General features: G+C 35.1%; 1 long non-coding RNA gene across 1 annotated transcript in view; it reads left to right on the top strand.

Moving 5' to 3' along the window:
• Window positions 1–968: 968 nt before the first annotated feature.
• The window catches only part of LOC140631576 (uncharacterized), a 39,434-nt gene continuing 22,950 nt past the window's right edge, over window positions 969–17,452 (top strand). Inside the window, exon 1 of the long non-coding RNA XR_012029114.1 lies at window positions 969–1,148. This is a non-coding gene — a long non-coding RNA (uncharacterized lncRNA). The remainder of the gene's footprint in view (window positions 1,149–17,452) is intronic.

Raw genomic sequence — 17,452 nt, 5'->3', positions numbered from 1 at the left:
TATTCTCACATTAATGAATGAAGGGCTCCTGGTCTTGCGGGACTGTAAATCTCCCTGTTTATAGTCTCGTAAGACTTGGTAGCATGAGGTGAAGAGATTGTCAAGCACCTCCTCTGCTATTCCCGGGCATATAGCCGTGGTTATTGTGGAGACAAAGCAACTTCGTTACAATTGAAGAGGACACCAATGGAATAGCTTAAAAAGGGGCATCATGTTGCAGAAGATTTAGACTAAAATGCTTACCCTTTTTTTGTCTCTTAAGCTATGCAACTCTGCCTCATCCAAGTAAACTTCAGTTTCCTTATCCTTAAGGCATTGATAATGATATTCACTTCTACTTTATTGTCTGGGTGATTATGAAGAACAAAGAGAACCCAGGAGTTAACTTCTTGCAGATGTGAAACTATATAAATATAATTTGCTAATGGTATGGCATATTCATAGAGAATTAAAAATATGACAGCTAGGGGATCCCTGGGTGGCTCAGTGGTTTGGCGCCTGCCATCGGCCCAGGGTGTGATCCTGGAGTCCCGAGATTGAGTTCCACATCAGGCTTCCTGCATGGAGCCTGCTTCTCCTCTGTCTGTGTCTCTGCCTCTCTCTCTCTCTGTCTCTCATGAATAAATAAATACAATCTTAAAAAATAAAAATAAATAAAAAATATGACAGCTAAAGAAAGACATTTGCTTAGATCAGAACCAAACAGAAGGCATTCTTGTTTGCCTACACAATAGCCATTTCTCTATTCTTCCTTGCTAACAGAAATCCAATTTTGTTCAAGCAGCTGTGTGCCCTCCCCCAGGAAATGAATTACAATTGGTCTAAGCAAATCATTAAAATTATATTTCCCTTACCTACAATTGGTCTTAAGATAGGCATTAATTCAGTTCTGGCCAATGAAAAATAAGGTGAATCTAATATGTGCTTCAGGGGAAATATTTAACTCCTTGAAAAGAGGCACACAAGAAAAAAGTCCCTTTATATCTACCCATCTTCCTTCCTGTGTGAGATTCTGTTCTATTAGGACCTTAGGCAGAGTGCTGCGGCTGCCAACTTCCAATCATGAAAGAAGGGCCAAGAGAATCACAGAGATGCTTCACCAGCCACTGATCCACCAGCCATGGAACCACTGGCCACCAGAATTTTTAGTATGTAAATTCAATCACTGTCTTCAATACGGAAGTCGCTATTAGTGGGACTTTAAAACAGTTTTTTTTTTTTTTTTTTTTAAGAAAATGCTGTAACTGATACTTAGTTCTTTGGGGAAGTGTAGTGGCAGAGTGACACAGGGAGGATTAGGGTTTATCTTAACAGCCTTCCTCTGCCATGTGTAGCAGTGGCAGTCCAATGTCTCCTTGCACTTTGCCACATTAGAGCTGTAACAATAGGCAATTAAATCTTTGAAAATTAGAAAACTTGCTCTTGAAATTAGGCAGATTAATTGAAATGATAAAAGGTATTTTTAAATGATCATGTCTAAGTACTTGTCACACTAATTTGGTGAAAGAGGGGAAGACAAAGCATAAGAGAAAAAGAGGATGAGTCTTTCAAGCCTAAAGGATTTGTTGATTTCTGATGTAGATTCCTACAGATTCATGACATTGTTTTAAACAAGGTACAATGTACAGTTGAAGACTAATTATACAATTTTCTGTGTGGCTTCTGTAGCCTTGCTGTTCTAGCCAAGACCTGTCTCTTTTGTTACAGTAATCACATCAAAGTAGCTATGAGGCCCAGGAATACATAAGCAGGCACAGGGACACACATTTACACACACACACACGCACACACACACACAAATTACTTATAACAACACTTCCTTTATCTAACTGAAGAAAATGAGAGTGATTTCTGCCCAGTTGGACTTCTTTGGGGAGGAAGGTGCATTTATTGAAAACACACAAGTGCTATTAGTTAAATAAACCACCTAGTGGAAACTCAGACAATAATTGATCTTAATGCTTTTTAACACCATGTCTAGAAAGAATGACTATTGACACATATTTTTCAATGAATTTATTCCTCTTCCCTCCAGAAATATAGCCAAGGCAGTCTCAGCCTTGTTAAGCATAGGTAAAGCTAAATGATTTTAAGATACACTAATGAGTCATTTGTCTAAAAATGCTGACTCTAAGTTCACTGATAGCAAGGCTTTTTGCTTTATTCATATTTGAGTTCTCAATGGCAGAAGCGCTGGCACAGAGAAGTGGCTCAAGAAATTTTCGTGGCATAAATGTTTGAATGAATGAAGTCATGAATAAATTACTAATTCCCCAAATTTTACCACTTCATTTCTTTTATTTTCCTTCCTAGATCAGGAACGTTGCATTTTTGTAAAGTATCTTTCAAACTATATGTATCATGAATATTTTGAACCGTGAGGGCAGATATAACTCTATATAATTTAGATCATAAAGTAGAATGAAGAATCTTTTATTTTAGATTTATCGTGTTACACATTTATAAACCTTGAATAAGTAATGTGTGATCTCCTACAGGGATCCAGGACATTGAAAATAATAATAATTATTATAAATATTATTTTGAAATAATATTTATGAAATATAAAATAATTTCATATGAAATATGAAAATAATAATAACTCACAGACCTTGTGATACCTGAGCAGTCCACTGCATGTGCAGAGAATTCTAGACTGAGGGTCATTGGTATATTAATGGCCTGTCCTGGAGAATATACTATGACCAAAAACAATTGCATTCAGTAAGGCCATCTTTTTTATCCAAGCCCACAGCTTCAGGTAAGCCTCCTAGGAAATAAGTGTAGCCCATCCACCTAAACACAAGTATAGCTTTGCAGTCCTGAAATAGAATATACTGTAGCCAAAATGCCCTCATGTCTTGCCTTCCTCTGTCCATAGGAAAGGAACTGACCTAAACAACCTCACAGGCCTCCTCCCAGATCAGCCACACTACCACTTTGACATTGTCCTTCACACAAAACTCGTTCATTCCCTGCTTCTGATTTTATTGGCCATGAAAACCTCAAGAATATCCTTCTAGGCTTTGCCTGCTCACTAATATGCTCTTCTTTATAGCAAGGTACACAATCCATTTCAAAGCAATCTCTTCCTTCCCTGAATTCCTAAACCATTTATAGCCTGCCCCATATCATTTGCCTATGCATAGTATGTCTTACATTATTTCACTATGTATTGCCAATCCTATGTCATTTCAATATAGGTTGTCTGTCCTATATCATTTTATTATGATCACTATTATTTTAACAATCGATATATTTTATTGTTTACATATTATATACTAGGTGCTATGTTAGGTGTTACATCAGTGTGTGTCAGGGCCATATCTCAGATTTATCCCAAGGACAGTGTTCCCCTTCCTTCAGCCTATTCCAAAATAGAAACAAGGACTCAAAGAAAGCACTAGCCTAAGTATACATCCTTGACAAGGTGACTGTGTCTCCCCTTAGATACCGGACACATATTTCATCCCTATGTTTACCTTTTATTTCCTTTTTAGATCATGGACTCTGTGTTTTTATAAAAACAAGGTTTATGGAAGACCCAGGAAGAGACAGAGGGGAAAAAAGTGGGGGACTTTGAATAGCCAAAGACAAAAGAAGTTTCCATTCTGGAAGATGTAGGAGTAAAATAGAAAGGCCAACCCTTCCAATTTCCTAGAGAATGGAGGATCCATTTTTGAAGGACACTCCACTATTCTAACAGTCTCAGTCACTTGTAAGTCCCTGAAATAAGAATGTCCAACTTGGGGAAATGTTATGTAGTTCTCCCCACTTTCTCTGAATTAAGAGGCCTTGGTCCATATGATATTTAGAAGGGTTTCATTAAAAACTATTACCATGTCTATATAACCCTTGAGTTCACCTTGATTATCCATTTCTATAGGACTAGAATGGTATTCAATTTATCCCCAGGGTACAGTAATTATCCTATTAATCAACATATTCAATTAACTAAGATGTCCTATTCATCAAAAACATACTTAATAAATGCAAGTTCATTTAGGTAAGAAAAAGCACAAGCATCTGAAACAACAGTAAATTTCAGATGGCAATAAGATTAACAAATGTTTACAGTCCATTTCTGTCCTCTGCCATCAAAGCAAACATCAAACTCAAGCTGTCATCACTTTGATCTTAAATCACATAAAATGTTAACAAGCTAAGAAACTTTAAAAACTAAACAAAGCACAAAGCATGTCTGTTGTTAGGGGGTAGGATGGGCCCAGACACTTAATCCTTCCTTACTAGTTAACCAAAGGAATTCAAACCTGATTTTTATCAATTTTTGTCCCTCCATATAAGACATAAAGTAGTGGTTAATAAAGTTTTCCAGGTTTGTCTACTGAATAATTTGTGACATCATTAATCACAAAGGAATTGATTATTTTTGCCACCTAATTAGTGAAACAAACTTCTACTTAGCACCTTGTGCTGAAAACGTGTCAGCACTTCATTACCCAGATATTGCAAACTGCAATCTGGTTGCTATAGTGACAAGATCCCATGGGGATTTTTTGTGTTTAGCTGACACCTCTAGATCAGATGGAATATGATTAAAAGGAAAAGAATCTAACTTAAAGCACTTTGGTGCTGAAAACACTGCAAAATTATGGTTTTAAAACTGCCAATTTCAAATAAAATGATTGCATAAGTCTCCATAGAAATAAACTTTTTTTGTATTTCATTATTTTTGGACCTTCATTTTTCTTTTTTACTTGGAAGATAAAAATCGTTATTGTAGAAACACTCAGACCATAACCCCAATTGTTTCAATATTTTATTGGGTATAGTAATGTATAAATCATGTTAGAAGCCATGGAGTTAAGCCAAAGCAAAAAAGACAAAAGATGTATGGCCATAAAACAATGAATAAATCAGAAACATAGATTACTTTATGTTAATATGATTCTGTGACATAATTGGCAGGGAAGCTTGTTAAAATGGCAATTCATTAAAAGTATAGCTGTTTGGTTAGATGCTGAGTTTTCTCCTGCTCATCCTTTACACTATCCCACTGCATTCATTCATAACACTTTATTTTTACAACCTGACTTATGTATAATGGAGCTCTGGGGTCAATATTAAAATATAGAAAATATTCCAATCAACAAATAATTATTGAGCCCTCATTTATTCCTTTATTTTGATACTTTAATCCTCCTTTCAAAAATTTCATTGATCTCAAAATATGCAATGACTTACTTGCATAACCCAAATCAGCAACTAAAGACATAACCCTGGGGCACCTGGGTGGCTCAGGTAGTTGGGCATCAGAATTGATTTCAGCTGGGATCATGATCTTGGGGTTGTGGAATAGCCCCCAGATGGGCTCCATGCTCAGCATGGAGTCTGCTTGAGAGTCTCTGCCTCTACCTCTGACTCTCTCCCCTCTTTCTCTCTCTCTTTCTCTCTTTCCAATAAATAAATAAAACCTTTAAAAATAAAAAAGAAGACATAATCCTGCATAGCCTTGGGTAGTCAGGACCTGGATTTTGTCAAGACTAGGGTGCCATTACTGACAGGACAGTCAAGACCCAACAGAGTGAGAGAATCCTAGGATTGGTACAGCATGTGCTTAACAAGTGTACTCCAGAGCATATATTGCTGGCAAAGTGTGGCAAAGAGAGAAATCACTTGGCAGTTGGAGCCCCAAATGGTCAGTGTTCAGGATGGCTCTCAGCAGCACAAAGGATCTGAGATTTAATTGCAACAAAGATCTCAACCTTGGAAAAAATAAGATATTGGGCAGGAAACCAAGGCATTGGCATATGTACAACCTAGTTTGGGAAGTAGTTTTAAAAGTGTCTAACCTTCACTGATGCAGAATCAATAGGAACCAACAAGTCATTATTGATGTCCCAGGTGACACAGAGTAGTTAGTTCTGCCATTGGACATGCAGATTTGAGAACAGAAGTGATAACTCTTTGGAGACTCTGACCATAAAATATAGTAGATTGTACTGGTGAATATTGACTCAAGAAAGCCCAAGACAACTAAAAAGTGTGTTCATTAAAAAAAAAAAAAAATCATTACACAGAAATCATTTTGCCAGTCTGGATAATAATTTAGCAGAATTATAAAGACAAAGAGACTCTTTCCATATGACTCTAAGAGTAAATAGCAAAGCTGTTAGCATAAATTATCCTGCTGGCCTCAACTTCTCTGGAAGCACAAAAGGTAAATAATCTTCTACAATAAAGATATAAAACCAACCTTCAGTAATCCAGATGCCATTTACTCAAGGCAAAATAATACATACTATATTTTCTACATTTCTCTAGAATTCTTAATTAAGTCAGTAGCTTTGTATATTTGGTATATGTCTGCAGGGCTACTTTGAGTGTCAATGGCTTTACTTTTAGCTATATTCATGCTAGGTAGACTCTCTCCTAGGTACTACATGGCACTCTCAACTCCATGACTGGAGCAGGGAAACATAGGCTTACAGCTGTGGAGTAGATTTAAGTTTTTTGAATGATTTATGAATAAGTATCAGAGCTTTATACTTTATTGTTAGATATATATTAAATCAATTCCACTAAACTAAGGAAAGTAGATGGCTATGTCATGATTTACAGAAGTGTTTATTAAACACTAAACTACAGACAAATATGAAAGTATAAGCTTGTTTGATTTTTCATTAAATCTCTTATTTTGAGATAATTTTAGAATCACATACAGCTTTAAGAAATAATACAGGAAGGTCCTGTGTACTCTTATCCAGTTTCACCCAAAGTTAAGATATTTATAAAACTATGGTACCCTATCCCAGCTAGGGTATTGACACTGATACCATCAACTTATAGAACATTTCCATCACCACAAGGAGCCCTCATGTTGCATTTTTACTAACATACTTCATTCACAACCATTCTGATAGCCACTAATCTGTTCTCTGTGTCCATAATTTTTCAAAAATGCTATATAAAGAGAATCATGCAGTATGTAACATTTTGTAATTGGCTTATTTTCTTCAGTATAATTCTCTGGAGGTTCATCCAGTTTTTTGCATGCATCAGTTTATTTCTTCTTTCCATGGTAGGAACGTACCACAATTATCTAACCATTTATTCTTTGAAGGCATCTAGGTTGTTTCCAGTTTTTAGCCACTATGAATAAAGCTGCTACCAATACTCATATACAGGTTTTTGTGTGAATGTGTTTTTATACTTCTGGGATAAACACCCAGGAATGCAACTGCTAAGTCATATGATAGTTTCATGTTTAGTTATTCAAGAATCCACCAAATAGTTTTCCAGAATGGTTATAACATTTAACATTTCCAAATGTGGTCCATGAGTGATCCATACTTGGTATTCTTGCCAGCATTTGGTGTCATTACTATATTTTATTTTATGATTCTGGTTAATTAATAGTGTGAGCTGATTGTGGTTTTAATTTTCCTAACAATATGATACTTATACCTTTTCATTATCTTATTTTCCATTTTCATATATTCTTCATGTCTTCTGCCCATTTTGTAATTGGACGAAATTGTTTGTTTTGTTTTTACTATTGAGCTTTGAATGAACTTTATATACTCCAGATTCGAGTCCTTTGCACATTTAGTGTGCAAATATTTCCTCCAAACTTGTTGATAGTCTTTTCATCTTCTTAGCAGTCTTTCACAGCAAATTTTTTTAATTTTGATAAAGTTCAATGTACAATTTTTTTTTATTTTATGTGTCATACTTTCAATGTCAGGTCTAAGAACTCTGCCTAGCTCTAGAACCTAAAGATTTTCTCCAACATTTTACTTTTAAATATTTTGTACTTTTACATTTTACATTTAAATCCATGATCAGTGTTAACTGAATGTTTGTATAATGTATAAGGCAAGTTGAGTCTCATTCTTTTTTTTTAAACATTTTACTTATTTATTTGACATAGAGAGAGCACAAGGCAGAGCAGCAGGCAGAGGGAGAGGGAAAAGCAAGCTCCCTGCTGAACAGAGCCTCACGGGGGCTTGATCACAGGACCCTGAGCAGGACCACTTAACCGACGGAGCCACCAGGCCCTCCTTGGTTCATTCTTTATCTATGTTATTCATTCACTCCAGCACCATTTGCTCAAAAGTGATTTTTTTTCTCCCTTGAATTAATGTACTCCTTTGTCAAGAATTAATTGGGAATATTTGTGTGGGTCTATTTCTATATCTATTCTGTCCCATTAGTCTTTGTGCCTACCTCTGCGAAACAGTTTGGATTACTGTGGATACATAAAAAGCCTTGAAGTCAGACTGATTCCTCTCATTTTATTCTTCTTTTTTAAAATTGTTTTAGCTATTTGACATCCTTTGTCTATTAAATTTTAGAACAGTTTTGTCTATATAAGAAGTCTGGCTGTGATTTTGATAGAAATTGTTAAATCTGTATATCCATCATCTCAAAAACACAGAAATGGCTTCTGTGCCCATGGACAACAATCTAATACTCTGTAAGTCATTATGCCCATGCCAAGCTGCTTCATAGAACTCAGCTGGGTTTGAGAGAGAGACCTGGAAGTCTAGTTTCTCCTGGTTCTTGCCTAACAATCTTCAATCAGTCCCATTTAAAACAATTTTATATATTGGTATGTGTATTAATCATTGCTGTGTAAGAAATTATCCCTAATTACTTAAAAAATAAATATTTATTTCCCCTCAAAATTTTGAGAGTCAGTAATGTAAGAGTAGTTTAGTTGTGTGGTTATGGTTCAAGGTCATTCATGAGGTTGCAATTAAGTTGTGAGCCAAGGTTGCTTCAATGGTGACTCATTCACAAGGCTATTAGCTGGAAACCTCACTTCTTCATCATGTGTAACTCTCTACAATGATATTGAGGATCTTCATGAGGATCTTCATATTCTCCCAGAGTGAGTGATTCAAGAGAGAAAAAAGAGAGGAAGCCCTAAAGCCATTTTTGACCTGGTCACTCATACTATCACTGTCGCCATATTTTATTTTCTAGAAGAGTCAATAAGACTAGCCTACCCTTAAAGCAAGAATTACCTTCCACCTTTTAGAGGAAAAAAACCCATCAGAGAATTAAACATAAGATACCAGGTTTTTAAAGTGTTTTGCTACTTTAGAAAAGTTAGAAAATATTTTTCTAAATTAACTTCATGAAGGTACACAACAATTCAATTATATCACCATTTAGGCATCATAAAGCTTATTATTGGTAATCTTTAAGCAAGGGAACAAAGAAAATTGTAAAAATGGTTATCAACAGAATAATAGTCTAATATTTGATTATAAATTACATAAATGTTAAATGACATTTAAATGCTGTCAAGAATTTCTGTATTTCCTGTCAAGATCTTATTACTATTTGGTATGTTTTAATTAGAATGAAATATACAGGAGGCCCTAAAGAAGTATGAACTATGAATGAAATGTAACTTGGGTTTTAGGCAATCATACTGGGCAGACAAGAGCTGATTGTTGATGCTAACATCTTTCCTAGGATCAATGATACATACTAGTTCCCAGTTTCTTTCTTTCTTTTTTTTTTTTTTTAAATAGTACTAAGTTTAGATATATACCCTATGGTTTGATTAGAGAACTGAAAGAATTATAAATTAACATCATATTGAACATAACTATAAAAGATCAAATGGAAAGCAAATTTACTAATTCCAATAAAAATAAGTGTCTAGATTTCTTCCACTACCAAATTTCATCATAGTTAACTATTAAGAAAAAATAGTTTTTGTGGCAAGCTTTGCAAGACGGTTTTACATACAACCCCCATACACATGCACTGACACACAAATATATCTCTACATTCCATGGACACAGATATAGATAGATAGATAGATAGATAGATAGATAGATAGATAGATAGATAGATATTCACTTGCCTAATCTTCATTTTTCTCAAGTACACAATAACAATAAAAATAGTACATAACACATAAGACTCTGAAGATAAAATGAGATGATACAGGTAATGTACTAAGCACAATGTTTGGCACATGGTTAGTCTCCAATTGTCCAATATGTGTTAGCTATTTTTGTTACTTAAATGGCATTATCACAAATATGCTTTCTTGTGATTGTAAATAGGAAGAAGTTATAGAGCATTAATTCTGCATTCTGGTAAGTATCTGGTTAATATTAAATTTCTCAAACAGAACTATACTATTTCTCCACCACTATATTACTATTTTTTAAGACTCAAAGCCACCCACCTAATAAGTAGGCAAAATTGTGATTTAAATCCACAGTTTCCTGATCTTTCCACTACAGTATATCAATTGAATAGATGGTCTTCTGGTACATAATTTTAAGTGTATCCTTTTGTAATCATCCAATGATATACAGGTTTTTCATGTAACCCTCATTATATAGATACAATAAATTCTAATTAGATGTGTGAGGTCCTCAGGGATGGTCTAGAGTCTTACTGCTTTCATTGTCCTCTTTGCCCATCCTTTCCCCAACATAATCTCTCAGGTCAATGCAATTCTATGTACAGGTACTCAAAAAATTCATGCTTCTTAAGATGATAAATTCCTTTCAGCACCTACTTATTTGTAATAGTTTGTTTTGACTACAAACATTTATCTCTGACAGGAAATTGATTCAGATATTCAATAGCCAAGTAGAGTTTACAAGTGTGATAGTCAAGTGAACATAATGACCAATAGGTGCCTGAGTGTTCTGAGGTTAGTTTTCTCTTCAATGAGTACAGGCTTTGCTATAAAAAATTTATTCATGTTGGTATTTCAAATAAAGGAGAAGAAAAACCCTTCTCTTAGACTTCAACTCTACTCTAAAACAGCAAGCTGGAATTGGAGGGTATTATGGTAAGCGAAATAAGTCAATCAGAGAAAGACAATTATGTGGTTTTATTCATATGTGGAATTTAAGAAACAAAACAGAATCAAAGGGGAAGGGAGAGAAAAATAAAATAAGCTGAAATCAGAGAGGGAGACAAACCATAAGAGACTCTTAACTATAGGAATCAAACTGTGGGTTATTGGAGGGCAAGTGGGTGGGGGGATTGAGTAATTGGGTGATGGACATTAAGGAGGGCATGCAATGTAACACTGGGTGTTACATGCAATAGATGAATGAGTTCTATGTCTGAAACTAGTAATGTAGTATATGTTAATCAATTACATTTAAATAAAATAATATTTTTTTAAAAGATGCTTAATAAAGAGTACAGCTCATTGGTTCTCAGAAACTAAAAGTAAGTATATGAATGGAAAACACATTTCAGTTCCTATTTGGATAATAACATCTGAGGAACTGTTGGTTGGACATTCTTATAAAACAACAAATTAGGATTGTCTCTGGTGCCCTTGCCCCATAAGTGTAATCCAACAGATCATTTCCCAAACTAAGTTGGTACTTCAGAGATAGAGTCAAGTCCTCTGGCTGAATTGCGTTCTCAAGAGGAGATTGAGTAGAAACAAGAGCTGGGTAATGGTCTGGAGAGACTTCTGGAGTGGCAATACTATTAAATATGGTGAATTTGAAAGAAGTCTTGATGCTCTGCCCCTACTCAGGGAATGTGCTTTAGAGGTTATGCTGGACTCTGGACCAGGGAATCTGAAAAGGAAGAGTATAATAAAAAATATCTTTTATTCCACAAGATGAGGAACCCACCAGCCTTAACAATAATGAAATTGGTAACCAGAGAAACCTCTCTCAGGGATCTAGACTCCAGAAAGAGATATACAAGTTGCTGTCTGGTTCACTAATCAACCAAGATTCTCCAGAGAGAGATGGCTTATGTAATTTACATGCTTAATGGACTCTAGATGCTCAACCTAAATACCAGAAAAAAAATAAGCCACTAGATAGAGAGGAAAACAAACAGAAGGCATAGAATGAAGAACTCTTAGTAAAATAGAACTATCGGAGAAAAGGTAGTAACTTGAGCAACACAGAAAAAAAATAATGAAAGCAATTAACAACTTCAAAATTAGCAAACAAAAAACGTTTATGTGGAAAAAAAGTGACATACAACTATAAAATTCAAAAATGAAGGCAAATTGAAGAGACATTGTTGCAATCCAAATTAGTGGCCTCAAAGATTAAGAGGAGAAATAATACAAAAGTAATAATAAAGGAGATGGAAAATATTAAGAAAACATTAGAAACTTGAAAGATGGATTTAGAGTACTAACTAAAAATAATAGGTGGCCCCAGAGGAAAAAAGCAAAAGAAGAATACATAGAAGAAAGATCATAAGTAAATTGAAAGAAATTTTCCTGAGAAAAAAAATCTCCAGAAAAATCTGTAACCAAAAATACAAATATTAGGACAGAAATCTTAATATTAGAGAAGAAATTGAGACTAGGGCAATTATTTTTGCAATATATATAGTTTAATCTAAATGGATAATGATATAGTGGCGGAGGGCTGAGGGTATGTAATTTAAAAGCTAAGCAAGGATTCTTAGCATAGAAAAGACACACTGCTGGGGAAAACATTATAATCTGGAACTAAAAATACTAAAATATCTCTGACAAAAATGAAGCATTAAAATAAGGCAGGATTCAGAGGTGGACTATTCTCAATATCTCTTCTTGGAAAATGAGGGCACAATAATAGAAAAAAAAGTCTATAATGAGAAGGAACTACTTATAAATTACTTTCATGTAATAGCCATGTGTATTCCACTAATAACAAAGTTTAGTAAATAGAGCAATGAAATAAACAATAAAACTCCAAAATAGCAAAAAAGACAGAGGCAAATAAAATTTTTCTAAAAAACAACAATAAAAAAGAAATGATTAGCAACTTGGTCCAATAGGCAAAAAATGAAATGGAAAAAGTAAATAACAATAAAAATAAACATTAGACATACATGAACCGGAAGAAATAAAATCTATTATAACCATTGTTATGCTAAATGTTAATATTTAAAAGCATTGAAAACTTTAAATGGAAAAGATATTATAAAAGGAGACACAGAAAAATGATCCTTCTGTATACGGCTAAAGGGTCATCATCAGTTCCTTTGGGAAGAATTAGAAATAAATAAAACCCATTTTTCATTATTTATATTTGATCTAAGGAATTCCTTTACAAAAGACATTGAATGGGAAGGAGGAAGGGAGGGAATAAGAGAGGGAGGAAAAAAAGTTGTATCTACTTGGTAGCGGTTCACCATTTATGTTCAAATGCCAAACATAGGAAAGTTGCCATTTATCATTTTGAATGGCTGGCATGCTCTTTGATTTAGAACATGTTCTTTGTAACTAGGAAAATGGTCCTATCTCTTACCCCAAAGAGATATTGAGGAAGTGTTTAATCAAAAGATAAAGAACAGAAATGCCTTTTCTCTAGATCCCTCTGTGTTTTGGTAGATTATCTCAATTGCCTCTATCATTTTCATCCTCTTAGTAAAAAACCAACTATGCTCCTACGGCAACAGTCAATCCTAGATTTTCCTTTCTGTCTCCATTCAACCTATACCAGATGTATTAATTTTTTAGGGCAGTCATACCAAAGTACCACTATCTAGCTGGCTTATATAACAGACATATATTTATTTTTGCACAATTCTGGAGGCTAAAATTCTAAGATCAAGGTGTTTATAGGGTTTTTCCGATGAGGCCTCTCTTTGCTTGTGGATGGCCATCTGCTCCCTGTGTCTTCTCATGGTCTTACCTCTCTATGTTCTAATCTTTTCTTTTAATAAAGGAACCAATTTTATTGAATTAGCCCCCACCCTACTGACCTCATTTTAATGTAATCACCTTTTTAAAGGCATTATCTTGGGACACCTGGGTGGCTCAGCGGTTGAGCAGCTGCCTTTGGCTCAGGGCGTGATCCTAGAGTTCCAAGATCCTGGAGTCCTGTGTTGGGCTTCCTGCAGGGAGCTTGCTTCTCCCTCTGCCTATGTCTCTGCCTCTCTCTCTCTCATGAATAAAGGCACTATCTCCAAATTCAGCCATATTCTGAGGTACCACAGCTTAGAATTTCAACTTAGGAATTTAGAGAGGGACAAAATTCAACCCATAGCCCCTGTCTTCCTCATCATTGCTTGCTAAGGATTGGAAGGACATTTCATTGACTCAGACTGATCAGTGAGCAGCAGCATTTTGGTGTTCGTTTTCCAGTCCTGTAGTGTCTATGAGATTGCTTAGAATCACCAGGGTCAAGAAATAATAGAATTAAATATTATCTTGCCAGCATTGCACACACTTCATATTATTATTTGTTGGCACTAATTTAGAGGCTTCCTGTCTGACCCTTGGTGAATATGGACTAAAGACAGAAATAAAGGAATGCTGGTAAAAGGAAAAACTTTTAGGGGCACCTGGGTGGTTCAGTTGGTTAAACATCTGCCTTTGGCTCAAGTCATGACCCCAAGAGGCTCAGGTAATGACCCCAGGGTCCTGGGATCAAGCCCTGACTTGGGCTCCCTGTTCAAGGGAGCCTGCTTCTCCCTCTCCTCCTCCTCCTCACCCCACTCTCCTCTCTTTCACTCACTCTCTCAAATAAATAAATAAAAATTAAAAAAAAAAAAAAGGAAGAAAAATTCTATTGTTCTCTATTCTCACACTTTGCTTATGAGACCAAATGTGTGTGTGTGTGGGGGGGGGTCCAATATTGAACAGCTATCTGGCATCAGTTGGTGTCCTGCAATTCAATTTAATTCTGACACTAACCAAATTTAGTACAGACACCACAGATTAAGGCCTCATCCCACAAAACACTCCCCAACTCAGATGCCAATCCTAGTGCCAAGTTATCACCTATACTCCTGACTGACCAGCTATAAATTAGGGGTTCCTCTGACACCGCTCTCGGGTTTGATAATTGTTAGAATGGCTCACAGAACCAAGATAATAGCTGACTTATTATTACTGATTTATGGCAAGGAGTATATTAGATGATACAAATGAATAGTCAAGTGAAGATTTCATACAGGATGTAATCCAGAAGTATCTTAAAGCAAAGCACAGGAGCTTCTTTATCCATGGAGTTTGAAATGTGCCACCAGCCTGACACATACATGTGTTCTTGTTCACTAATCTGAAAGCTCTCCAAAGCCCTTTGGCTAAAGTTTTTATGGAGTTTCACTATGTAGCCATGATTGACTAAATCATTTACCATTGGTGATTAACAGGCTCTAGCTCCTCTCCCCTCCCAGATGTCAGGGGATGGGGCAGAAAGTTCCAACCCTCCAATCACATAGTTGGTTCACCACACTCCTTTTACCTCTATCAATCCAGAGCCAACTCAGGAACTGGGGACAAAAACCAAATATTAATTTATTTTATTACATTAGGATCTCTGTGCCAAGAACCAAGACAAAGACTATATATATATATATATATATTTATATCATTATATCATTATATCATAATATCATACTTGGAAAAACCTGAAATATATTATCTCTCTTCCTTAGAAGTATTTTTCTCTTGAATCAAGCTTTATTGGGTTAATAACTCTTGGTTAAGTTTCAGGTAATTAAGTTTGACTATTACTTTTAATATCTCAGAACAAACCTCACCTAGAGGGGATAGAAAAGATCACATAATCTGCTCTAGGCAAGCAGAAGAGGTCAGTGTTTTTGTACAAGAAATGTCTTTATCTATTTATCCATCAAGTAATTTTTTAGTATCCATCACATTAGAAGCTCTCTACTAGCTGTTAAAACCATGCGACTATAGTCTCAACTATGACTAAAATAGACAGCACTGGTCTTCTCACACTTACAGTCTGATGAGGGGAGATACTATGAGCTGTACACCCTCTTCAGATCATACACATCATGTAAGATGATAAAATGTTAAACTTAGGATGAAAAAAATCTAGCATTTTTCATTCATTAAGAATCTGAGCACTCTCGGGGTTCTACTAAGAAATTGTTGCTTGAGAAACACTCAATTAAAAGTTGATTGCTGAATACAATACACATTTCCCCACAAAGATATACAAATGCCCAATAAAAACATCATTAGCTATCAGGGAAATGCAAAATAAAAGCACAATGAGGTACCACTTTATACCCAATAGGACAGCTATCATCAAAAAAGCAATAACAAGTGTTCTTAAGCTTGTGGAGAAATTGGAATCAACTAATACTGCATTGTAAAATGGTTATGCTACTTTGAAAACAATCTAACAGTGACTTAAAATGTTCAACATAAAGTTACCATTTGACCCAGCAATTCCACTCCTGTGTATGTACCCCAAGCAAACAAAAATATATGTTCACGCAAAAATTTATACACAAACGTTCATAGCAGCATTATTTATAATAACCTAAAAGTGAAAACGACCCGAACACCTATCAACTGATAAACTGACAATCAAAATGTGATATACCCATACAGTGGAATATTATTATGCAATACAAGAAAATGAAGTATTATTGCAGGTGTTATAATGTGGACAAATCTTACAGGTATGCTAAATGAAAGAAGTCAGTCACTAGAGATGACCTATGATACCATATAAATGAAATATTCAGAATAAACAAATCTACAGAGACCAAAAAAAAAAAAAAAAAAAAAAAATAGAACACTGGTTTCCCAGGGCTGGGATGTTGGGGTAGAAAAAATGGAAAGGAATTGGGGAATGAATGCTAATGGATATGAGGTTTCTTTTCTGGGTGATGAAAATATGTTCTAAAATTGTAATGATAGTTGCACACTACTGAATTGTACACTTTAAATAGGTGAATTGTATATTATGAATTATGTCTCAAAGCTATTATTTTTTAAATGCCAGTTGCTGTCATTCTAGGTACCTACTTCTCATTGATATGATGTTAAAAAATAGGAAAACAGGTATAAGTAGAACAGTCATTACTGATATAAAATGATTACCTCAATGGTCTTTATTCTTTAAAATTGTCATCGAGATAATAGCTCAACATTAGCAAAGTTAGGTAAGGAATTGAATTCTTCTAGTTTCTTCCATTATATTTTCTCCTTATGGATTGCAAAACCTCAAAAGGTGCCGTTCACAAGATAGTACTGCAAATGGCACCCCCTGGAGTTCAGAACAAAACCGAAACAGCAATCTGCAGGGATCCTGATTGGGCCATTGCTCCAATGGGTAGAAGAGGTTTAGAAGTATTTGAACTTCCCAAAGGTAACATATATCCTGATTTGTTTGCTGAAATTTACCATGTACTTTGCATTCTATTATCCTTTCCCAGGACCATGAAATCAGTATTTAGAAAAGCAAGGCATTTACTAACATCTGTAAATTACCGCTCTGAGGAGCCAGTATGGTGGGAGTCATGGACTGCTATCTGGCTGAACAAACTTGTCCCAGTGATTTTCTACACTCAAGCAACCCCAAGCAACCTTAAAAACAAAACTAAATCTTTTTATTTTAAGCTTATATAAAAAAATCAACATGATAGAATTTAGCGATTTAATTTGTTTCCTTTAATTTAATTTTCACATGCCAAAGGTGCAGACTAAAGAGGTGTTAAAATGCAGGGAACAACTTTATAGAATTATCCTTGCTCCCTGTAA

The sequence above is a fragment of the Canis lupus genome, chromosome 4 (genome assembly GCF_048164855.1).
Source record: "Canis lupus baileyi chromosome 4, mCanLup2.hap1, whole genome shotgun sequence".
Taxonomy (NCBI): domain Eukaryota; kingdom Metazoa; phylum Chordata; class Mammalia; order Carnivora; family Canidae; genus Canis; species Canis lupus.
The sequence above is the reverse complement of the archived record's forward strand: the minus strand, read 5'-3'. Positions and strand labels throughout refer to the sequence as shown.